This window comes from Ptychodera flava, chromosome 21, assembly GCF_041260155.1.
Source record: "Ptychodera flava strain L36383 chromosome 21, AS_Pfla_20210202, whole genome shotgun sequence".
Lineage (NCBI taxonomy): Eukaryota > Metazoa > Hemichordata > Enteropneusta > Ptychoderidae > Ptychodera > Ptychodera flava.
This window is the reverse complement of record NC_091948.1, coordinates 1,382,116-1,409,398: the sequence shown is the minus strand read 5'-3', so window position 1 is coordinate 1,409,398 and position 27,283 is coordinate 1,382,116. Positions and strand designations below refer to the sequence as shown.

Sequence of the window (27,283 nt, the reverse complement as noted above, 5' to 3'; positions counted from 1 at the left end):
GGGGGCGCCACGGCAGCAGCTAATAGCAATGTGAACGAGAGATGCTTGGCCAGACACGGCGGGTGGAAATCCACTGGCTCTAAAGATATCGTTGATTCTCTTAGCATGAAATTAGATGTAGCAAGATCACTTGGTGTATAAATGTTAGAAGAGAATAGAAAGCTTGGTGGTCCATCATAGATTTTTCATTGTTTCTTTCCAATAGGCCTACATCATAACTACTAGCCTAGCTTTTTACTCTCGTGGGGTGTGACGACCACCGCATATTATCTCTGTTGTGTATCATTTATTCTCAATTCTCGAAGTTTAGTATAGATTGAACAATTATATGCGTTTCGCATTACTATCTATTCGTTATATAAGAGAATTCCTTTGATTGACGTTTGTGTTTGAATGCCGCGCCTACATATTGGTGTGAAGCTCTTTTGTCTTCAGTCTCGGTCGAAGCTCCACGATGTCAACACAAGCAATTTTTTTTTTTCAAATTATTATGTAATTGTTGTAATGCAGTTTCATAGTACTTGTATTTCAGTCTCTTTTGATAATTCGATGTAAGGGGGGATTTGCATAATAATCGTGGTGTGTATTTCAATTCCCCCCCCCAATTTATTATGTAATTGTTGTAATACAGTTTCATAGTACTTGCATTTCAGTGTCTGTTTGATAATTCGATGTAGGAGGGGGAATTGCATAATAAACGTGGTGTGTTTTTTCGAGGGTACGCAGTACGTTCGTGGGGTGTGACGACCACCGCATACCGCATATTATCTCTGTTGTGCATCATTTATTCTCAATTCTCGAAGTTTAGTATAGATTAGCAGTTTCGCTACTGCAGTCACAGGCGCTCCAAGTAAATCGATTTTCGGATCGATTTATTGATCCCGTCGCGGATATGCCCGCCACTGCAACCTAAATACTCATTTAGGTTGCAGTGACGGGCATATCCACTACGGGATCAATAGGTCGATCCGAAAATCGATCTACTTAGCAGAGTACCCAGCTAAGGAGCGCCTGTGACTGCAGTCTATGGTGTGAATGACATCTCTGGGCAGGTGCCGGAAGTGATGAATCGCAGACTGGTTGAGGGCGCTACAACAAGGAAGTGGACAGCAGAAAAATAGACCTCATCGCCAACGATAACAACGTATGTCTACTGAGAAGTGCGACACTGTTGATATAATATTGTTTCTACATAGATTTAAAGTATATGTGTGAAGATTTCATTAGGTAAGTTGTGGAATCATATTTTCTTTACTTTGTTCATCGGCTTATTGCATTCACACACTCAACATTTGTACCCTATGGCGATAGAATCCTGGCTGCGTCTGTTGACTCGTGCGTTCTGTTTCCCCAGCGAATAGCGTTGATCGCGATTCCGGGTTTGTTACTAAATATAGCTGCACGCGCGCGCCTTTCGGACAAATGTGCTGAAATTCGGACAAATTTTGTCGTTGTATGTCACTGTGTGGCTGTTGTTGCAGCTTTTAGTCTCAGTAATCAATTCATACGAATAAGTGTGACGCTATATAGCCATTCTAACACTCGCAGGTTTTATTTTTGTCGTTTATGCGGAAAATGCGGACAAATATTTATTTATGCATATTAATGAGAGAGAACAGTGACGTTATTTGCGATCAACGCTATCAGCACATTCTTTCTGTATACCAGGAAGTTAAATTATCACTGAAATGGATACAGCCATTGAAGAAAGTTAAAGTTTTATTTTGTGAAGGTCGTTGCAGAATCGGTAACAGTGAAAACCACAGGCGCTCCTTAGCTGGGTAGTCTGCTAAGTAGATCGATTTTCGGATCGATCTATTGATCTCGTAGTCGATATGCCCGCCACTGCAACCTAAATACTCACAAGGTGTGCAACACAGTCACTCAAAAAACACACCACCCGATTTGTAAACTGGCCGTGCGCTCGCACAAAACATTCAGAACTACACTCCCATATACCTAGTTGGATCACAAATTTAACCATCTCCTCAAAAATCACGCCGATGAATGTGTCACTCGCGTCATCTTGAAGAAATCGGCCGTGTTTTGTGACCAAGCGCGGTGAAATGCGGCCTGCAGAACGATTCTACCATATGACGTCATTTTTTCCACTGCTGATTGGTTCAGCTATACTACACCAGTGACGTTTGCCATGACCTTTGTTTTGGCCGTGATTAGCCAATCAGTAGTGGAAAAAATTACATCATATAGTAGAATCATTCTGCAGGCCACATTTCACTGCGCTTGGTCTCAAAACACGGCCGATTTCTTCAAGATGATGCGAGCAACACATTCATCGGCGTGATTTTCGACGAGATGGGTAAATTTGTGATCCAACTTGGTATATGGGAGTGTAGTTCTGAATGTTTTGTGCGAGCCGCACGGCCAGTTAAATCGGGTGGTGTGTTTTTGGAGTGACTGTGTTGCACACCTTGTGAGTATTTAGGTTGCAGTGGCGGGCATATCGACTACGGGATCAATAGATCGATCCGAAAATCGATCCACTTAGCAGACTACCCAACTAAGGAGCACCTGTGTGCCAACTTCATTTATTGATACATGGCGCTACACCATACACTAGCTGGCCCTACGACTACGAGGATGATGATGAGAGCATGATGAGAGTATCCAGCTTTGACTACGCCGCCTCCCTTAGCCAAAGCCGGACATTGTCGCCATACTCTAGGGCAACACCGTACACGTACCTCCATGATTGATTCTGAGGATGTTCACAAGAATGAAAAGATTGAATGTAAATGACCGGGACTCTGGCTGAAACTATATCTGAGCCTGTAATCATGGAGGTGTGAAAGGATGCTGTTAAATCTAGTTTGATCTTAGGGACCGTCTCAGATTGTCGCAGAAGTTCATAAAGCGAAATTTATTCGTTTAGGGGGGAGGGGGTTTGACCTCCATTCAATTAGTGAACTTCACTTTCGCACTTTTATTTTGTGATCACAAGTTTTCGTGTGTTTATTTTAAATTAAAGAAAAACTGCACAATCGTGCCAACAAATTTGTAACTGTTTCCATCTCGTTTGTGCCCCAAACACAATTTACAGATAGGAACATTGTATTCTAAACATTTCATTCATCAAATTATATACATAGACAAAAAGTATAATCTTTTTAAAAATGTGCTATTTATAAGCGTCTGCTCTAACCACTACACACGCGATTGTGCAATACCTTAGTCCAAGCTTAAGTCAAAGCTTATATGAAGCTTGGCGCCGAAGCTTAGAACAATGGTTTGCGTGCCAACCTTAAATTAAGACTTGGACGCCCAAGATTAGCTGAAGCTTATCCTTGCACACCTTTGTTGAAGCTTAGGGCAAACTAACCTTTATAAAAGCTTAAACTTCCAAATCTTGTTCCAAGCTTGGGCAGTAAACCTTGGGCCGAACTTTACGGATAAGCTTTTTATCATCCTCGTTTCCACTGTAGCTTTTGGGTCCCTTGACCCAAGCATTTGACCTAAAGGGTTATTTGTTTGCTCATTTTAGGGAGCCGATTTTGCTGCCGAGTCTTGGCAAATTATTGGTTTGAAAGTTATGATCCACATTTAAGTAAAAGTATAGACCAGTAAGCGGGCTTTGGATAAAATAACCATGAACGCGTTGAAATATGTTTGCGTTGAGACCGACATCGCGACAGGAACACCTCTTGTCATCAAGGTCCAGTACGCCCGGTGCTCATGTCGTCTGCACAGCTGAAGAGTGCGGCTTAATTGACTGCATCACGACTTTTATGAATTAACCGCTATATGACAAGTTTCTTGTGGACAAGGTTTAATACCGATGTACTGAATTAAATCGAGTATAGCCATAAATGAGCCACAAAAATCCGACTACACTTCTGAAAAAACACGACAGCGAAGAGATGCACACACCACACTTTACGATTTGTAGTGACTCAGAAAGTTCGTGATCCTGTTCCTTGTAAGTTTTTGACACAAATCATATTACTAGTAAAGATACTCCCACGAAAGACAAACTTTAATGTAAGTCGTTTAAACAAGTTTAGTCATATTTAGGCAAGCCAGTGACAAAAATATAAGATCAGACGATGTAAATACCTTTGAAATGGTTTATTCGTATATTGCAACAAAATGTATATACAAGCTGTACTCACTTCAAGTATTCCCTAATCCGCTCACAAATTCCTTTCTAAGATGATAAATTCGGCATATTGGATGTGTAAGGAAGGGCATGGATAATTCTTGAAGATGAACTGACTGGCACAACTATACTATTAAACGTACATCCACGTTGCATTCGTACAACAAGCGAGGCCGTACAGATATCTGTAGGTTTTCCTCCGGGAGCTGCGCGCGCGAAGTCGATTTTGACTGGATTTTTGGTGGGCCTCGTAACTTTCATGAAGGGCTTTGAATATTTTTCAGAGCTGAAAAATTACTCACTTTACACACTCCAGCCTATGTTTCACATTTAATGCGGTAGTTCACATAAATATTAACATCCTTCAAATTATGAAAACCCGGATTGACATCTTAATAATTAAATTGTTTAATTTGAAATTTTACCACAACCACCCAGTGAAGTGGAATGGCCCAAAAGCGGAATAATATCAACAAGTGAAACGGTTGCCATCACTCCTTCGCAACCAACTTTCTATATGAGTACAGCGCGAATAATGAATAAACAAGGGCCTATTTCTGTCGATTTCGTATCGAGTATCGAAATGCCGCCAGAGAAATGATCAAAACTAATGTATGCATGTATGATAAAGGGGTTATTATACATAATGCGTTTGCATTTTGGACACATCACTCGAATACAATACGATATCGACCAAACTGCGTATCTGCGTTTTCCGCCGTACGTAACAGCTCCGTTGTTTGTCCTTAGGTGAAGGTTAAATGCCAAGCTTCACTGAAGCTTAATCCCAGCTAGGCTTGATTTAAGATTTGGTAATAACCCTGTTCCAAGCTTTGGACACAATCCTTATCTCAAGATTTGCAAACAAGCTTGGATTAATCTTTATCGACGACAAGCTTGGCCGAAGAGCATTGGCAAACCTTCACCCAAGCTTAAGAGTACCGCCAAGCTTGGACTAAGGTACTGCACAATCGCATGTGTAGATGTCTTTATTCTCACTTGTTATGCACCTGGTCATAGTCGTTTCATTATGATTGAACATTCCTGGGCCCCCTTGCGGCAAAGTTTTCTCACTTATTTACCGCCCCTACCAAGTACAAATTGCGTGTTCACAAAGACAAAGAAAAGTACAAGAGATGCAAAAAGGGAAAGTAAAATAAAATGAAACTTTTATGCGGTAAAATGCCCAGTTAGTACTCAAATCTGATCGATTACTTTAATTGTAATGTGGCAAGGGGAATACGTCTATAGTAGCTATAGCAAAATGCAACATTGTACTTTCAGGCAGACATGAACATTTCGCACTTTGGAAGTTTCGTTTAGGGGGAGGGGGGAGGGGGTTTTGATCTAAACGAAGAAATTTCGTTTCTTGAACTTCTGCGACAATCTGAGACGGTCCCTTATCTGATTGTCGTGATCAAGTGTTATTTTCAATAAAATTGAAGGGTACTAACATGAAGGAATTTATTTGTATGGCAAGCAGTTTATACTGGAAACTGACCATCAGCCACTGATCTATTTGAATAAAGCCAAAATAGCAAATAGTCGGTTGATGAGATGGGCTCTGTATTTGCAGTCATTTGATTACACAGTGTACTGCTATCAAAGGCTGTAACAATATTGGTGCAGACTATTTGAGCCGTAGTGTAACTGAGTAACTGTGTTCTAAGAAAGTACCACAACCCAAAGTTATGGGATATCTGTTAGACCGATAACAGAACACAAAAAACATTTTCTTTCATACATTAGAATCTGAGAAAAGCTGTGATTATTTTGTAGGATATTACAATGTGAATGATGAAGCTTAACCTTAAAACAAGGGTACAAACACATTGGTGAGACAAAAAGTTGACTCATCCAATTTTTGTCTTTGAAAGGGGAGTAGTGTCAAGAGATGATTTTGTTTTTGTGTTGCCAATTTCTGTACTGACTAAAATACTGACTTCGCTAAGCTTGTTATATAGTGAGCCGGAGGTCAAGTTGTTTTAATATATAAATGACAGGTGGTTGTACTCATCGAGGATTGTGTTGTACTCAGCGATAATTTATGCCGATTACAGGTGATTGTATAGTCCATTAGGGAAAGGCTGCATTAACTTGCATGGTACCTGAAACCCGAGTTCTTGCGTGACCAACTTGGGTGACAAACAGAAGACTTTTAATCCCCAAGGTGTGAATGTTCCATTGTTATGTTTATCTAATCCAGCTGGTGCCATTGTAGTGCCATTGTAGGAAACGCAGGTCTGTGAAATTGATCCTCTGGGGAAGTCGGGTATTCCTAAGTTAATGGATCCTTCCCGTAATGGTCCATCGACATTTGCATTTTAGGATGTGTACACCTTGGTTATCAATTATTCGCATGTGATGTGTGTGCACATGGTGTCAGCGGTATAAAAGACAGTGTTCGTGGATTTAGGGACACTCCTATCTACTCCAGCTGAACAGTCACCCTGCCGCTCAGCCTAGCCAAGTAACAACTGGAAAAGAACACTGTATTGGGACCAGCCAGTTTTCCGCACATAACACGGACATTGATGCTACAAGTGTTGAGACACGCCAGCCACTGGAATGTGCATGCAGCGCTCAGCAGTCTACAAGCAAGTCTCCCTTTGCTAAGGTACTCGCCGATATTGCTGATATTCCAAGACGAACAGACTGTTGCCCTTTGAATAGTTCTGAGCTGTGAGTACACCCCTGTAATCGCTGAGTCACATAATGTTTTAGTTATTTTCGTGTGTAGTTAATTTTTGTGCTCAAGGATTTTTTGTAATTTTATTTATTTGATATTATAGGTCCTTTAACCAGTCAGAACAGTGTTTTTAGTGCTACGTTTACTGTACACTCAGGATTGTTGTCAGTGCAGCAGTTGCTTTACATGTACTCCATTCCAATAAATTTGCAGCATTTTGTTCTAAAGAAACAAGTTATATGAAGCTCTCAGAATGCATTAGCTGAGACTGGTTAATAAGGCTCATTGACTCATATCACAAATTAATGTTGTTGAAATGCAAAAGTTAAAGCCAATTACCTGGTAGTTGGCAGAATTCAAATGATATTCGAGTAACATAGCCAGATATTTTGATGACAACAAATATCGATGAGATGCAGATCACTGGCTGAATTTGATACAAATTTCCAAGTACATTAAGATCATAAGCAAATTATTAACTTTGAGTTGATAAAAAAAATCCCTCATTATCAGTTACATTTATACCCATTATAATTAAGGTTCCAGTGTTTTTGTTAAGGCCGGTACCCCGGTAAATGTTACCGGGGTTCCCCAGTCATTTTACCGGGGTTCCCCTTGGTATATCAATGCAATCAGATCAGGGGACAGTAGAAATGTTACCGAGGTTCCCAAATCATTTACCAATGTTCCCCAACCTTAGCAAAAACACTGGTTTCCAAGAAAGGAAATTGACCTTTTTAAGCCAACAATACTCTAGTGGTTAATAAGCTATGAGCCCCCACTATATTATATATTTTCAGAAAGCCTAGATATAGGGAAACATTTTGGTTACCATAGTGTCACCATTATTTACATAACTATCACGTGACAGGCAATTTGCATAACCTTTCAAAAATCGGTTTTCCGTGTGTTTTGTTTCAATGCTTTGAGATATAAGGCTGAAATTTGTGTGAGTGCAAGCTGTCCTAAGGATCTTCCAAAGCGTGTCTCAGAATATTTTGAAACCTTCTAAAACAATTTTTATGCCAGAAAAACTTCCAGAGTTGTGTTTATTCCCAGTTGATTTCTTTAAAATTGTGCTCCATAAAAACTGAACAGGATTAGTAGACTGCTTTCTTTATCACTTCCTGACCTATTAAGAAATAGTGAAAATATCATTAAAATATCATGCAAAATAATACTCTCACTTTCTAAAGAAATTATTGCATGAGGTGAAGATGAGTTGACAAATTTTTGGATACAAACCAAGGTTTTTTTTTAGATCCTCGGTATATTGTCCCTTCCTTCAAACAACTCCTCTGGTCGTAAGATATGAATTAATACAAAATGCGTTGTGCATCAAAATCTTCACTACCGGTTGCCATAATTTCAGATGACTAATAATGTCGCTTTGTCTTTGAATTTTATGTAGCTAAATAATAAACATACATCTTTGTTGTTGTAAAATTGAGGAGAAAAGCTGCAGAACAGTTTCACTATGCAGCATTTCTCAGGAAATCAATAACATACATGAAAATAAAATTGTTGTGTTAGCAATGGGTACATTCAGCATCAATGGCATCATCAATATTAGAGTAAAACCCAAAGGCTGCATCAATGGAAAATAACTAATACATGTAGTCACAACATTGATACAAGGTAAACTAATGAAATGTCTTTGTTTCCCTGTTGTACAGGGAAGTTTTGGACTGTCCAAGGTATTTTCAGTTCCTGTGATGTGGAGTTGAGTTATAAAACTGTAAACAATGTCTACCTCTCTGCAGTGAGAAATGTTCTGTGGTGTGAAATAGGCACGTTGTGTTGTTTATGTCTGTCCTTCACAAATATAATCGCCAAGGAAAGACAAGGAGAGTGTGAAACGACTGTCATAAGAACCATCTTCATAGCAGACATCAACCCTGTACCCATTGGTTTTCCCAAACCCACTCTGTTTGCAATAGTGAATGCAGATCTGTAGACAAAGAAACTTGAATATGGGACAAAGGAATAAAATGCTTTGTTCAGATACTGGTCTATATAAAAAACATATCAGCAGTAAACAAGATGACTTCAACAGAGTAACCCAGTCAGGGGCAAGCAAATCCACAAGCCTGACCTCATGGGCTAGCAGTTTTTTCTTTCTGGGCAAGCACTATTTTTCATCGACTAGGCCAGCAGATTAGTGAAATTCGGAAAATCAGTGAGGAGAATTAAGAAACTTGTACAGCATTTACTTCATGCAAATGCATTGTCGTCGCTAGACAATTGACAGGATGAAATATTTCAAACATCCAACACTTTCTGATGATGGTTATGATTATGTAGTGTGACAGTATAATTTAAACAGAATTTACAACTGTGGTAACCATTTGGCTTGTGGATTCTGAGAGGGCTTAGCTTTTTGGAGTTACCAGCCCGAGGGCTTGTGGATCTGAAACATCAAAACAAATGACATGGAAAATTCATAAATGCAAGCCAAATAATTTGGTTCAAGTAAATACATAATAATTGATGACAGAATTATAAACAAAGTGTTAAAAGTGAATGAAATTTGGGGAAATAACAGAAAACACAGTGCTCACATAGTGTACAAAGTTACTTTTGCCTCAACATTATCAAAAGCTGTTGAATGAACATCTGCTGTTGCACAATATTGCCCAGTAGCGTCTTTGTAATAGATTGGAAAGGGTTCATGACCTGCACCCCCTTGACAACCTGAACCTAGCAAGTTACAAACAGACCATAACACCAGTTTCTCTGATAAATTGGATCCATGTCAATAAAATTATGAAATGACTCAGATAGTTTTTACTGAAATAGATAGCCGTGGGGTTTTGTACAAATGTCTTCAAATCTCTTCATGATTCCATATCACAAAAATATCAACAGGAAAACATCAAACATGAAAAGGCATTAAAAATGCATGATTACCGGTACTTGTTTTTTTTCCATTTTTCATCTCCATGATAGGTCAGACTGTTCACCTTGGCAAAACTCCAGGTTACAGTACAGTAAAAGTTTGAATAGATATTTTGTTTTTAGTCTTTTTTCATTTTAAGTATGCAGCTCATTTCAGACTTTGTTCATTCAGACAGCTACTAAATCATTGAATAATGTAAAAAACAACTAATTGGATTCATAATGTAACAAAGGATGCATGAGACCAGTGAAGACGGTAATCATAGAAGGTCATTCATGTGCTCATTCATATTGTAAACTACTTCTTGTCAGATGGAAAGGGATAAAGTTGCAGCTTTTCTTAAGGCTGAGTTACACAAGGCAACTTCTTGAGCAATGCGGTAGGCAAGTCGAGTGTCCTCATCGTCACATCACCAGAGAAGGTCAGGCGATGTTGCCTGGAAAACCGACACGTTTGTTTCTCTGGCGACAAGTTGCCTCATGTACACACTGTCTTGCATTGCCTGAGAAAACCTTTAACTTCAACTCATCGATCGTAGCTTGTTGGTACATGTAATTTATAAGACACGAACAGGAGCGATACATACAATAAACTTCAAAAAATCAATCAATCAATGAGTAAATAAATAAATCAATCTAATATGTAACAGGTCTGACCTGAGAGCAAACACAGGCACAGTACAATAAATTACCCACAATGCTGTTTGATTTGTACCAACGACATTAGTTTTCTTATAAATTTTTCAGTTCTGTATAAAAGCAATAATGTGAAGTCTCATGATAATTGATTAATTATATTTATTAAAAGTAAGTTGAAATATTGTAGTATAAATTTCAAAGAAACCGTCAATTAACCATAAAAATCACATTCTGCAGGTACTACATATGTCACAGTTTTGGGAGGCAAGTTATAACCAACTGAAGTAGTCATTCTCTGAAAAAAGCTAGCATGTAAATTTCTTTTGTCTTTTCTATTTGGAAAAAATCAATATCAATATTGACATTGAGGTTATTATTCCCATGTTTGTACATAGCATGTCAATAACTCTGTTCGCTGCATATTTTTGCCAAAGTGCTGTAGAGGGAGAAGGGTCATTTTGTTGCAATTTTCAAGTTTTTGAGCCATAACTATCCTTGAACCGATTTCATTCAGTGTTGGTACACAGATAAAGTACTATGACATACCGGTATATATGCACGTCAATTTATTGTGCAATACAATCCAATATGGCTGCCAGGCGGCCATTTTTAACGATTTTTTAAGTTTTTGAACCATAGCTCAACCATCCCTGAACCAATTTCGTTCAATGTTGGTACACAGATAAAGTACTATGGCATATATTTGCACATCAATTTACTTAAAGGTCATAAACGGCAAGGGAGGGTATTTGGTTGCGGATATATTAAGACCTCTGGGGTGGAAATTAGCGTATTAAGCAGGAAATAATCACCGAACGAAGCGAGGTGATTATTTCAACCAAATACGCTAATTTTCATCCCAGAGGTCATATATCCGCAACCAAATACCTGAGCGCACCGTTTATAACCTCATTATAATATGCTAAAGTTAAAAACAAGTGGACAATGTCGTTATTTAGGGTCGAAGTTGGAACGAGAGTTCAGGAGCGCCCAGCCTCATACAAACTAAAATAGAACATTTCAGAATGCGCGCATGCAGTTGAATTCATATGGTCACGCAACGCATCGATATCGCGATTAGACATACCGGTAGAACTTGAAGAATTTTACTTCAAAAACACGCTCAAAAAACTTTATAAAATTTTTGTTGTTACATAGCCTCCGCTGCTTACAGAAACTCTTCATTTGTTGGTTCGTCATGCTGCACTAGACTAAAATTTAACAATCAAAATCAATCTGAAGCAATAGACTTGTTTGACATTATGGTGCGTTGAACTCTCACGTTACCGTTGGAAATTTGCGTGAGCTCAAAAATGTTACGCAGTGTGCAGGTCTCCTTGTTGAGAATATAAACCCTGGCTCCAGCCAATCAAATTGCCGGATTCTAGCTAAGCATAATATAATTTGTGATACGATCCAATATGGCTGCCGGGTGGCCATATTAGATCATATATTTCCCAACGTTTAACAAATTCACCCCTTTCCCCTATAATGAAGCTACCAAGCATGTAATTCAATCACCGTAATTCAAACACCATAATGCAGGGACTGTGTCATCAGCGATGACTTGTACATCTTATTAATTGATATTTTTTAACAATTTCAAATATTATTGGGAGTGTATTTCCAAGTTCCCCTAAATAAATTGTGCCATCATTGACACGTTAGTCACGAACTCGACAACGTGTGGAACGGTCTCAGTCAGAAATATGTAACAACTTAGCCGGCTATTGAACCACTCTTTTTTGGGAGTGGAGATTTAGCCGAGCGGTTCTCTCTGTTGCCTCTCCGCTAGGCGACTGATGCCGTATGTTGTGGGTTCGAACCCGATTGAAAACTAGCTGTATTTATAAGAATTATATTGTTTGATTACATGATAGGCTTTCAAAATATAAACCTTGATTTTCTTTCCTTTGTTTCATGGGGAAGTAGGGCTTTTTGACAAAGCAGACAGTAGCTATGGCATATTTCAAATTTTATATCACTGTTTTTTAGCTAATATAGACTATAGTCTATAGAAGCTGTTGGGATGGGTATCCGTCCGGCGTCCGTCGTCAGTCTGTATGTATGTATGTCCGTTTGTGAGGCGTCCGTCCACTCAAATATCTTGAGAACCGCAGTACTTACTGATTTGATATTTGTTGTGTAGATGAAAAGTATGATTTTGAAAAACAATTTTTTTTAATTTTTTGATATTGTTGAAAATAGGCAAATTAATGCCAAAAAAGTCGTTTTTGGTAAAAAATCTTCTTCTTCATGACCGCTGGGTAGACAGCTTTGTTATTTGGTATACAGGTCCCTAGGGACCACCAAACTTAGATTTGTTCAAATCGTGATGAAATATGCAAATTTGTATTTTTAAGGAATTTTTTTGTCATTTTTGATCAAACTTTGACTTACATTATGTGTAATTCTTGTACTGTATAAACCCTATCAATTCACCTAGAAAAAAATAATATGATTTTAAATAGTTGAATTAATTAGGAAATCATCAAAGCCAAACTAATTTTAGTGTAGAACTATCAGAAAATTCAACTTTTTTTGACAGTTCATAGTGAAATGCTTACCATCTTGGAGGATTAAAACATGTAAAGGCAACTTTCCTGAATCCCAACTTTGACATATTCTGAACCGTCATTTATTGTGCCCTGTATGTTATCTAAAAGAAATTGCTCAAAATAGTTTGTCATGATAGGGTGGTCAAATAAATAGAGATAGAGAAAGTTCTAATTTCCATTTATGGTTGACTTGGTAAGGATAAAATAAAATTACTTTTTTGGGGAAAAAAATAGAGTGGTCAATTAAAAGAGTGGTCAAAGTGATAGGGTTTTTATGGTAAAGCTGGGCTGTAAGATTCCTCATGTGCTATTTATAGCAATTATGCAATCTGTGTAAACAGTGCAATGAAAGTGTTACATGATGCTTTTGATGACCTTGAACTTCTTAAGTTTCAAACATTTGTCTCTTCAGTGTGCTTTCTCTAAGTACGTACAGTCTCAACTTATTCAACAGAACTTACTTACAATGTTAATTTGAAAGTTAAAATGTGCTTGGTTAATAGGATGAAAATACTGATAAAAAGATAACCAGCTTAAGATTCTTTATAACCTGACAGATATGCTGTTTTTTTTATGAAAAAAAATCTTGATTTAAGCAAGTCTTGTTTACTTTAATTAAAATGTAATTAACTCTCGTTTATTTGCTACTATAGACTAATATAGTCTATAGAAGCTATTGGGATGGGTATCTGTCCGGCGTGCACTGTCAGTATGTGTGTATGTATGTATGTATGTATGTATGTATGTATGTATGTATGTATGTATGTCCGTTTGTGAGGCGTCCGTCTACTTAAATATCTTGAGAACTGCAGTACTTACTGATTTGATATTTGTTGTGTGGATAAAATATATGAGTTTGAGAAACTTGTATATCAATATTTGATATTGTTGAAAATATGCAAATTAGCACAAAAAAAGGCGTTTTTGGTAAAAAATCTTCTTCTTCATAACTACTGGTCAGACAGCTTTGTTATTTGGTATACCGGTACACGTCCCTAGGGATAACCCAACTTAGATTTGTTCAAATTGTTATGAAATATGCAAATCTGTATTTTTCAGGGATCACTTTGGGGCGCGATAACGCAATATTTATGCTCAAAAATCAGAAAAATCGCATTCAGAAAAATCAATTGGGCAAAAAAGTCGCGCCGATAATTCAAATGGCGCGTACGTGATACCTTTACGCGATCTAAATTCATTGGTAGCATTTGGCCGGTTTTCAGTACAGAACCACTCATTGTGTCGCCGTAGAGAGCGCTATAATTACGCTAGAAAAAAGCCGTTGCAGAGTTACCCGTTTCAACAGCGTTTGTGATTGGTTGCCCACAGGAAGTTTTGCGTTCGTTTTGCGTTCGTTGACAAATCATTGAAGTCGATACAGCAAGTGTTCATTGCTGATGTACAGTGTGTTGTCGTAGCTCAAAATGGCGCTTTCGAAGGAATATTCGTGTCCAGTACGAGTGGTAGTGCGAAGAAAAAACGAAAATGCACTATTCTGGACTACTGTACTTCCGTTACTCCCGCACTGGAAAGTATGGATTCGACCGCCTCCGATTACAACTACACTCAGAATGACAGTTTTCGGACAGGGTAGTGAATTTCGCCCAAAGCCGTTTCATAAGTGACGAGCACAACGAAATCTTATTACCATACCCTTCGAATTTTGAAACTTTATTGTGTTTATCCTCAAACTGTTAACACCGACAGAAGTGGCATTTAGGGGGGGGGGGGTCAAAGTTGCCAAATCTTTGCCCCATGTTGAGCGCGTGTAATCGGACTGCTATCGCAGTAATCGGACGTCGTATTTTTAATGTGATAAGGGGCTAAATATTGATATTTTGAAACTTCGAACGCCGATTTTCAATTTCGATGTGTTTAGAAAACTATGTGGAAATATTTCGTGATAATTAGTTACGTTTAATCCATGGACGACGGTATATTTCAACGTGTATAGCGCTTCTAGATATCGGACACGGGCTGTCCCTGTGTGTTGCGTTCTACACCTCGTATTGTACGGTGTGGCTAACTTCACCAAGTTTGTAGCCCGAAATAGCTTTTACCCCAAAAAAATCCAAAACGGGACGGCAGCGTCACCTGACTTAATATGCTGTAGCATGACTTGTAAAACGCTATCAAAACGGAGCGAAGGGCGTATAACGAACAGCATGTCATTAAATGTCTGAAAACTGAGGTCGTCCGAAAACTGTCTCACTGAGTGTATTGTTATGCAAATTAACCAATATGCAGAAAATCAGGGAAAGTTAGGTCCGGTTCCCACAGACTTTGAAATTCTCCCACTGTTTTTTTCATGTGCGATTTTATCTCATGCCGTTCTTGAGCCAGGGTAATCCCTGATTTTTACGGAATTTTTTTTCTATTTTTGGTCAGGCCATCCTGAAATGAGGTATCAAAGATATCCACCTTCCTCATCAATACATGTGTCACAAAAGGTTATTCTCTATGTAACACAGCAGAGCTCTGTCAACTGTTGAGTCGCTTGTTTTTTCAAAACCGCTGGTCACACAAGTTTTAATACATTGTTTACAGGTCCCTAGGATGACCTTAGTGAGATAATTTCATACAGTCAGGGAAATACTTAATTTTGTATCCATGTCTATAGTAGCTTCAGGGACTTTGGCCCTATGTTTTTCTTTATTAGCTGGCTGGACACAGGTAGAGTTAATTAGGTCGTTTTGTTAACCTCACTATCAGCGTGTTGCAGGGTACCAAACAGTGTTGTTGATTTGTGATCAGATAATTTATCAGTTTGACAGAGGTAGTAACAGTACCAACAAAAAAAATGAGCCACTACATTCCTTTTGATTGAAAGTAAAGAAAAAGACCGAGGCTGTATTTAGATAAGTTTTACCAACCAGATCATCCTAGAAATCTCAAAATTAGTCATTATATCCATATGTCGGGTATTCTTCAACTCTAATATATTTATACTGACGTAATACATCATATTAATATAAGCTTCATCATTCATGTACCGGTACTACAACAAGCACAGTAACATATCCTGTTAACTAGAGGATATCAACAATAACTTGACACATATATTCATATTGAATTTATTTAGAGTGAATTGACACTTGTTTCTCATTCTGGAGGAAATAGAGTAGGTAATGTTTTCTCTTTTCAATGAAATCAATAATAGTGAATAAAAAGATGTATTCTCTTTCTATATTTACAGTGTATATATACTGGAGAGAGAGAGAGAGAGAGAGAGAGAGAGAGAGAGTAGTCAAAATGCTATGTTGAGTGATGTTATTATTTCAGAGACTGTTGAAACATTCATAGCGTACCAAATTTTAGGCATACATGTACCTCTTTATTTTGTATCCAATAATAATCATAGTCGTTAGTACTAAAAGGTCTCCATAAATTTACATATGACATTCAGGTGAAGTTCCAGTCATACCTTGCTCTTTTCAGGGAAATTCTCAGAATAGTCCTTATCACTGCATGAAAATTTGTTCCAGATGGAATTTTTATCTGTCCAAACGTATCTACTGGTAGGTCAGGGTTCATGGCATTGTTCAGATGGACTCATTGTGATAACACTGTGTGCAATAATTCACCTTTGTCAATAAAGCAAACAATGTATAAAATCATCATTAAATGTGGTTCAACATTCCACTCTCATGACGGACATTACAATTATTACTTCAAATTTAAAGAAAAGGAAAAGGCGTACATGTATTCTGATGAAACTACTTCCGTGTTCAATTTGGTAAGTCACACTAATCAGTAACATAATAACCTTATCAAGTGAATTGGTTGTGGCAAAAAAACACACATATTTTGATATAACAAAAAATGTCAAGCTATCCATCAATATATTGAGATCATAAAGTAGTGTTTACATTGCCACATATGTCAATACCTTAAATTTATATGTACAGAATATAGGTACCGGTAAATTATAAATGGCTGCCAATAGCTGCATACATTTCATCTGAACCATTTTAATTAAAGCACATCAATTGAAAGTTTATGAAGGAGCATCATAGAAATACATGTAAATATACAAACTATATGTTTTTTATTATTCTTCAGATTTGAAAATTATTCGTGAATATAATATTATTTAGTTAAATTCACAATGACAATTGACATTGACAGTATCTAGATGGCCTTATAAAAAGCATGTACTTATCTAGAGAACACATGACAGTGAGTACAAGATAAATTTAACCAAACTTCAGGTAGGGTTCCCTTATGGTAATCCAATGCACTCATATTAGGGGACATATGGAATTGTCTTACTTTCCTAAACCTTGGCAAAAAGACTGGTGACATGCTGTAAATAATATACCAGTATATGTTGTGGTAAGATCCTCAGGGCTGCCAAAATTTCTAAATGTTCAGATGGATAGCACAGATCATGTTAATTTATGTCCACTGCTGTTTAATGATAAGATTTCAACCCAACAGAGTGTAATTATAGGAGTCAGTGTGCACTGTTAGCTGGTATTAACAAATACGCTGAACCTGTTGTGTTCATTTTCATTTTCAAGTAAACAATGATACATATTAAAAGGTTGATATATGAGCTTGTATAACTACTTTTAATTGATACTGGGATTCCTGTGTTAGCGATTGACCTCTAATGGATTACTACATGTATGTTGGACTTTGAATGGTGTAGTGTGCATTTTTATGGGCATCTAATTTGCTCTAAATGATTTATCACATATGCTAAATATGCAAGTCTTTGTACAAACAGATATTGTTGTATCAAACACAAATATTTTTTCTTTGACAAAAACTCAGTTTTGACAATCATGGATGTTTGTTTTTCTGTAGTCAGTGTTGTTTTAAAAACAATACTGCAATTGTCCATTAATTTTTTTGTAACAATCCCCTAGAAAGATAACATAATCTACATGTTGTAACTCAATGAGCTGTAGAGGGCGCCATTGCATTTGCTGAGGAAAACAGTTGCTAGAGAATATAGAAATAAAGGGCGATGCCCTGACCATTAACTTTATGGACAAGGGCAAGAGGAAAGCCTTAAATACACTGGCAAGGCTTGTCAAGATGTAAACTTTGTCTTTCCTCTCACCCGGGCCCATAAGTAAAGGTGAATGGTTCCATTATATATTATCTAAAGAACCAGAACTGTGCAATACACAACATACTGTCACACATGCTGTGAACATTTTGCAAATCAAGAGATTTTCTGGAAAAAAAAAGAGTCTAAACTTTTCTCACGACTTCTCCATTTTATTTTGTGATTAATTATGGTCTTTGTACAACTCAAAATTTATGTTTTAGCTGGAAAGTTACGATGTTAATAGTATGAGTTGTTTATATTATTATTCATATTCATGGAAATGTAAACAAACCATTACTGTGTATTTGTGGTCAGTCACGTGGTTCAGCTTGACCAATTAAAATGTGACTGACAAGGCATGGTAATATAATAAAAATTACATGCCATCGATACATATACATTATTGGAGACGAAAATAATCTTCCACCTCTTATCTGTGACTTTATGTCAGTCGTCTTTTGTGTGATGTGAAATAGTCAAAGTTTGAAACAAATCATGGTTCAGCGCAGTGTATCTGTGATAAACAGATTCAACCATTCATTTTAAACTCTTATCAACCAGAAAATAAAATGCAATTATCTCTACTAGCTGGATATTAAAAGTCATCATCATCCAACAAATTGTAATGTGAATGAAAGCTGCTACTCTCTCTCTTTATAATCCACTTTCAGGAGCAACGCTGAAGTGAGACTTGTTTGAAAGTTTTCAGAAGAAACCATGGAAACAAAAAGGCGATTAGTGTATGTTATATTAACAGTTTGCTTACTATGTGCGATGGTAACACAATTGACCTCTGGCACTGAGCGAGTTGCTGATGTTCCATATAACAGTAGGTAGTCCTACCTCTTTTGTCTCTGTAGAAATATTGCACAATTATCTAACATATTTACATTTACAAACAAGATGAGGGAATTCTACAGTAACATCTGAATGGTACTCTAAATCTGAGTAGCATGGTGATCTATGGTCAAGTCATGTAGCACGATCTCTTAACTTAGGGATGATGAAAAGGATGGCTCTTGGAAAATAAATTCAACGGAAAAGGTTGTAAGATTGGTTGGCCCAAGAAATCAGCTCAATTATAGTATTTTGCAGAAATTTATTTCTTAAATATTTGAAAATAGTTCTAATTGACGTACTAAAGTTCAGCATTTATAGGATATGGATTACAGTACTGCAATGAATCCAATACAATAAGCAGTACATGTATCTGCGAAAGTTATTCTTGCTGAAAAAAACAAGTGAGGGTTCTGCTGCTAAACTGTGTGATATTTCATTTTTCTACCATTCAGATGCTGGAATTAAGGTATTCTCCCAGGAGTTTGCTGAATCATACCATGTGCTATTTGTGGATGGCAATGACCTATACATTGGGGCTGTACATACAGAACAAGAAGATGGACCAGGATATGTATTTAAAGTTCCTGCAGATGATATCAGTGAATCTGTGAGTACAGACAAGTCATAAAAAATACAGACACAAATTGTTTTCTTAATTAATGTTATTAGAAGTAACTGCATCAGAATTCGGTCCTGAAATATTCACACTTCACTGATACACCTCTTTCATCATACATGTATATGGATGTATGAAAATCTAGTGACCAAGCAACGTTAACAGAAGCATCTAAAAATATTGAAATGACTTTTCATTAACAAACAAATAAAAAAATAAGAAATTCAATTATTTATCTACAAAATAAAAATATTTTTTGGCAGGCTGAATCATGCAGCTAAAAAGTGAACAATCAATGTTTTGGACGAGTACACGTGTGGAGTGATTTTTCGCGGGAATTCCTTGATCGTTCCTTGCTGTGGCACTCGAATACGCAGTCAGTTTCTGTGAAACGGGATGAAATTTTCTTTCAGGCGAGGCGTTTCAAGTTACTCTTGAGAAAAGTTACTTATTTATCAGTTGTTGTTTTACTGTTTCATGACACATGTTTCTGATTCAATCACTTGTTGACCTGAAAAACAACGATATTTAGTACTCTTTTTCAACAGACTTTTAGTAAGTAGCTGCGGTACAGCTTTCAAAATACTATCGTTTTCAAAGTACATTTTGAGTGAACTTTGTAAATGAACATTCTGAACCATTGTGTAATCTATGCTTGGAATTTGTTGCTTTTGAGGTTTATTTGTGGTTTTTTAGCTCCCATAGCCATATGTATATATGGCAATGGAAGCTATTCTTATAGGCTAGGGAACTGTCTGTATGTCTGTATGTCTGTGTGTCTGTATGTCTGTATGTCTGTCCGTCAACATCAAAAACTCCAAAACCGCTGCACATTTCATCTTGATATTTGGTGTGTACATGGATGATGGGCTGTAGATGAGATTTTGTTCAAATGAAGTTGTCATTGCCAAAAATATGCAAATTAAGTGAAAAAATGTAAAAACAGTCAAAATTGAAAAAACTCAATAACCACTGAGCAGATTACATGAAAAATTAGCATGTAAGTACTTTGGGCTGACCTGAAATGATTGTGCACATCTTGGGTCAGTATCTTGGACTTGCTATTTTTCATGGATTTTTTTGTAATTTTCTCCCTTTTTGGTCAAAAAATCTTCTCCTCTAAAACCACAAGTCCGATTGATTGAAACTGGTATGGAAGTGCATAGGAGTGACCTTTCCCAAATTTGGGCAAATCGTGGTGAAATTTGCATATTTTTAGTTTACACGTCCATAGACTCCCATGTATCAGGCAGATCTCCATAGACTCCCATGTATAAGGCCACGAAGAATAAAAATTTAGTTTCTCATCGTATTCATATTGCAAAAAGGATGCAGTGACACAATTTTTAGTCCCCACGGATGAAGTCCAGTGGGCTTATAGATTGGGTCATGTCCGTCTGTTCGTCCATCCATGAGTCCATCCGTTCACGCAGATATCTCGGATATTTTGACAAAATGTCATGTGACCTCGATGACCTTTGACCTCAAATATACATATTTGTCCATAACTCAGTAACCACAAGTGCTACCACCCTTCATATACCGTATGGTATGATGGGACACCTTATGACGCCACATATTGTACCTCATTAATTATGTGCATATCTAATTTTGAGCGAGCCAATAGAGCTAGAGGTCTGATTTTTGGTATATAGGGATAACTTAGCATACAATTTTTTTGACAAAATGTCATGTGACCTCGGTGACCTTTGACCTCGAATATACATATTTGTCCATAACTCAGTAACCACAAGTGCTACACCCTTCATATATGGTATGATGGGACACCTTATGATGCCACATATTGTACCTCATTAATTATGCACATATCTAATTTTGAGCGAGCCAATAGAGCTAGAGGTCTGATTTTTGGTATATAGGGATAACTTAGCAATACAATTTTTTTGACAAAAAGTCACATGACCTCGGTGACCTTTGACCTCAAATATACATATTTGTCCATAACTCAGTAACCACAAGTGCTACACCCTTCATGTATGGTATGATGGGACAGCTTATGACGCCACATATTGTACCTCATTAATTGTGTGCATAGCTAATTTTGAGCGAGCCAATAGATCTAGAGGTCTGATTTTCGGTATATAGGGATACTCAGCAATACAATTTTTTTGACAAAATGTCACGTGACCTTGGTGACCTTTGACCTCAAATATACATATTTGTCCATAACTTAGTAACCACAAGTGCTACACCCTTCATATTTGGTATGATTGGACAGCTTATGGCACTACATACTGTACCTCATTAATTATGCACATATCTCATTCTGAGCAAGCCAATAGAGCTGGATGTCTGATTTTTGGTATATAGGGATAACTATAGGAGAGAAATTTTTTGACCAAATGTCATGTGACCGTGATGACCTTTTACCTAAAATATATGTTTATGTCAATAAATAAGTAACCACAAGTGCTATGTCCTTTGTATTTAGTAGGATGGGAGACCTTATGACAACACACGCTTTACCTCATTAATTATGCACGCATCTAATTCTGGGCAAGCGAATAGAGCTAGAGGTCTGATTTTATGGCATATAGGGATTAATTAGCAATATAATTTTTTTTTCAAAATGTCATGTGACCTCGATGACCTTTGACCTTGATTATACATATATATGCATATCTCAGTAACCACAAGTTCTATACCCTCCAATTTTTATAGGATATTAGACCTTAAGATGTCACATCTTGTACCTCATTTATTATGCGCATATGTATTTCTTGGCTGGCCAATACTGCTAGAGGTCTGATCTTTTTTCCCGATTTAGAACCATAACTTAGACATGCCTCATGTGTTTCAAATTGGGAACAACGACATAGACCTATGTGCCCATAGATCTCAACATATACACTCCAGTGATACTTCTTAATGACCACATTTTCCTGCCCCATCAAGACTAATACTCCTATCACAAGTGGGGACTATGTCATTGTCAATGACTTGTTGAGTTAATGGTTGTATCACAGTATTTGATATTTCTAATTCTGTATTTTTTTCCATTTTATATTCTGAATAAATACATTAAACATATTTCACTGTCTCCAGTACATGACATTTAAGTATTTTCACTTCATGCACTTTATCCCTTTCACACATGTTCAAATATCTGACCAGAGAACAAACACTAAATAGTCCAGGATGGGAGCTACAGTGTCATTGACGCTATTTTTATTTCTTTCCATCAAACATTGAAAAGTAAGCTTGTAAAACTAGCCTTAAATCACTTAAATTAGAATTATGCGTTACTTTCTGGTTTTGTAATATGTAAAGAAAGAAAGAAATAAGTTGATTTCTTTTGATCCTTTCCACTTATTGTTATTTTTTCCTGGTTTACAGTTACTAATATCCTTAACCCTTAGTCTCTACAATCTTAGAAAAAATGAAACGATTGATTTAATAAAAGAAACTTATTGTGACACAGTTCAGTCATTTTCATAACTCTGGTTCAAAATTCAGTGTGCTATACTCATATCTTGGCAGTGCTGAACTCTTCTGTCATAGTATCTGCAATTGAAGAATTACTTCACATAGAATAATTTGTAAATGTAAATCAGTGCTGTTGAAGATTATTTAATTGTCAGGGTGTTGCCAAATCTTTTGTGTATATTGTATGTCCGGTTCTGAGATGAACTATATACACAAGGAATTTGTTGATAACTGACAATTTAATTAATACAGTCAATTTGGAAATTTACTCAAAACTTTTGAGACTGAATTTGTAACTTTACTAAGAATTTTCGGAAGCTAGAGGGGAAACGGACATAACAGTGTGATGGGCGGACCAGAAAGTCCATGGAAATCAAGCAGGTTGTTCTTACATGAACATTGCTGTTTGGTGTGTTGATTGTTATTTGTAACACACTATGCTAACATGTTTCAACACCCAAGGAAACATTTGCAACTTTATAGTCAATGGGACATATTAATAAAATTATTTAATTTTGTATCGGAATATCACAAAACAATGTTGTGATCATTGCAGTCCAGCTAGCTGTTATGAGTAAGCATGTGTACTTGGCTGGACCGATCAAGTTTCTGCAAAAAATCATTTCACCATCAATGATATTAAAGCTAAAAGTGATGTCTTTAATAAATGTGTCCATTCAATATCCAAAGAAAATCAAGGCTATCAATGACACAAAGAAAGTTTGTTTAGAATTATATTTTCGTTTTAAACTAACAGTTCTTTGATGCAGTGTATGTGGTCGTCTGGCAATCCATCATCACGGCAGATGTAGTGCATGCAATACACAGTCCACACTGTCCAATCATGCGTGCCATTTTCTTGTTATAATTCAATTGGGTCAGAATTTTGTAGCAAGGAACATACAAAATCTTGCAGATAAATCAATTGGGATGATCTATGTTGATCTATGCAAATTCCAAGTTGGTGGACATGTGAAAATTATGTTTTTGCCTTCATGTACAAGATGGCATGTATACCAAGCTGGACACTCACTGCTAAAAAAACAATAGGTTTTATTACAGTTTCACATTTCAACCCTTTCTTTGCATCTTTCTCAGCAACATTCCCAAAACCCCTGCGGCTAAATGCAGTGAGGAGCAACAGTGTCATCATTGACGCTATTTTTCATATTTAGTATTAATTTTTAGGAAAATTTGATCCAGAAAACAAAGCTGAGGCAAATGTTTTCATTGTGGACCAATTTTTGCAACTTTTCTATGTAAGACACTAAAGAACTGATGAGAAATTTGGACCAAGGATAATTCCAGATGTTGTAATCACCCCCACAGTGGAAAGCATTTCACTATCTGCAACTAACTTTAGTGCTGTTTACATTAGAATGATAGCACTCATAGCTTCAATTAAAATATCCCAAAGGTTGTAAATACATTTCCTGCCATCTAGCCTTAATATGTAATACCAAGGCTGGAACATCTGATGTTCAGGGGGGGTAGGGTCTAGTTCAAAGCCACATGTGTATTCAGTCTTCTAAGGTTTTGTTAACCCTTGGAGTGCAGTACTCTCCCACTGAAATTTTTGTGCAACAATTCACAAATTTTTATCACAACTGGAAGTTGTGATATAGAGGTGGTTTCAACCGGTGTTTGATGTCGTCCATTTCCGTAAACGACAAAAAGTCAAAAACTGCTGAACAGACTGCGTTGATATTTGATACCGATACATAGACTGGTTCCAAGGTTCCAATTCTGAAAAATGGAGCCAAACGGAGCGCCGGTTAGATAGTTTTGGGAAATTTCTAACCCCCCTTTTATCTAATTGATTTTAGGGTCTTTCATATATGTAGTTTTGGAATGTACACCAATCCTGCATTGTGGACTGTTTTATGAGTTGTTGAACAGAAATGAGGTTTTGATGAATGTTAGAAATATGCAGGATGGCTGATTCGAAGTATAAGAGATTTCTATGGTCTTTTAGGCATCAAAAGCATTAAAAAAAACATATTTCATAGTTTAGATTCTCACTTTTGAGATGTCCCTAGGCATTTGTTAAGTAAACATCCTTGAGTCAATATACAGACTTTGACATTCCAGAGATTAAGTATCCACAACCTCACATGTTACAGTCTTTCACTACAATGGTATGGCCCAAACCCATTGTTTCAATGGAGAGTGTGGACCTGTCTACAGGAAATTGGGGTGAACAGGTTAGACAATGACGTTACAAGTTGCACGTTAGTTATCAAGGTAGCACCAGCATAGAGTCCTGAGCATCTGTCCATGTGTTCTCACAGCAAATTACAGGGGAAAAAATTATTTGAGAAGTTTCTCTCCTTTAATAGAAGTATATTACAATTTAAACCTGTCATGGATAGATTGCTCTCAAATGATCTGAAACAGTTATTGCCCATTAGCAACAAATCTATAGCAAGATTTATGTAAAGTTCATTAACTTACACAAGGTATAAGACAAAAGATGACCATGACTTTGCTACTTTTCAACATTTATTTCAATCATATTTCCCCAGCTTAGTGTATAATTTTGTAATCTTAATTACTGTCAACTTAGCTTTACTAACTTATTCATACCTCATTATTCTTACACTACTGTTATACCTTATAACCACAAAATTTCAAGAGATGCATATATGATTGTCACTTAACAAACAATTTACAAATATGTCTTCTGCTTTTTCTCCATATACATATACATGTCTCTTTTCTCATAAAAATGAGCTTAAAATCGCAATGTGAAAAATAGTCTTTCAGCTATATGTTGCTCATTGACTTCGTGGTCTGTCTAATTCACAGTGAGTGTGGTTGTTAATAAATGCCGATAATACTAGGCGGTCATTATGTCCAAGCGCCATTGGCGGTATTTTTTAACATAATGACCATAGGTCATTATCACATCTGGAAGTTGTGATATTGGGTTAGCTTCAACCGATGGTGGACAGTGTCCATTTTCCGTAAACGACAAAAAGTCAAAAACTGCTGAACAGACTGCATTGATATTTGGTAGAGATATTCAGACTAATTCCAAGGTTCCGATTCGAAAAATGGAGCCAAAACGTAGAGCAGCGGTTAGATAGTTTTGGGAAATTTCTAACCCCCCTTTAACTAATTGATTTTAGGGGTCTTTCATATATGTAGTTTTGGAATGTACACCAATCCTGCATTGTGGACTATTTAATGAGTTGTGGAACAGAAATGAGGTTTTGATGAATGTTACAAATATGCAGGAGGGCTGATTCAAAGTATCAGAGATTTTCATGCGCTTTTGGTAATAAAATTGATAAAAAACAACATATTTAATGTTTAGATTTCTCACATTTGTTATGACCCTTAACATTACAGACTTGATGACATAACTAGCTGCTGGACCTGTTTACTGGCGCATTGATTTAAAGACAAAGATCGTTTTATTTTGTAATAAGGACGTGTGATTTCGTAAAACATAGTCTATTAGCCTGGAAATGTGATTTTTGCGAATATTGCTTACCCCACTGACAAACAGTGTGGTTTGAAAATGGCTGGAATTCGCTACTTCGGGACTTTGTTTTCTGTGTGCATTTACTGACAAACTCCAAACCCGCAGCACCTACCCATTCAGTATTTCATGTACAGGTGTACCCAGAGATAGAGTAGTTTCACAATGTGCCAGTTGTGATCAAGTGCCATTGGCGCTATTTTTATGATTGTTTTGCAATTGTTTTGATAATTTTGTATCAAATTGGCATAACTTTTCATTGGTTGCAATTTATGATCAAACATTTCATTAAATCTGAAACAGATATTGTCTGGAACTGAAAAAATATATGTATTATTTTTATAAAGGTTACAAAAATTGACTTTAGCAGTCAGAGGGTTCATAACTACACAATATTCATAGACTGCATCAAGTCACCTTTGTTTACAGTGATGTGTTTTCTTTTACTTTATAAATTGGCATGATTGGCATATCAGTAGTTGAGTTAAAGTAATTGCCATACTTGATTCAGTTACATACAGGTAGGTTATAATGCCTTGGGAACAGATACTCAGACGCTCAAATTTTTAAAATATTGTTTTTTGGCCAAGCACTTTTGGGGGCTCATTTTGAAGCTTATAGAGTAAATAAAGTTATCACCGGCTCAGTTTTATTAAAATTGGAAATTTTATCTACCCCATAGAGATAACGTAGGGATGCAGCCATTTTAAATTTCAAATATCTGTAAATATTCGTTAATTTGTTTCTCTTGTACCAAACTTTGCATAGTGACCCCAAATTTGAATTCTTGGTTTTGAAAGAGAATGGCTGAAAGTTTGCTTGAGGAAAGTTTGAATAAAAGTGCAAGTCTTTCATTTTCAAAGTGTGAACTACTTATTATTTAATTTCAAAGTGTTAACTACTTATTATTTAATTGTATGTATGTATCTT

The 27,283-nt window shown here is 36.7% G+C and overlaps 1 protein-coding gene across 3 annotated transcripts in view; it reads left to right on the top strand.

Moving 5' to 3' along the window:
* The first annotated feature begins 1,082 nt into the window (after positions 1 to 1,082).
* LOC139121063 (semaphorin-3D-like) overlaps positions 1,083 to 27,283 on the top strand; it is a 138,179-nt gene continuing 111,978 nt past the window's right edge. Inside the window, exons 1-4 of one of the 3 annotated variants that reach the window (XM_070685683.1) lie at positions 1,090 to 1,227; positions 6,446 to 6,799; positions 18,635 to 18,792; positions 19,256 to 19,410. The gene's annotated coding sequence lies outside the window, so the exon portion shown is untranslated. Of the gene's footprint in view, positions 1,228 to 6,445; positions 6,800 to 18,634; positions 18,793 to 19,255; positions 19,411 to 27,283 lie in introns of all 3 variants that reach the window. The other 2 variants (XR_011549216.1, XM_070685682.1) reach the window with 2 other exon arrangements.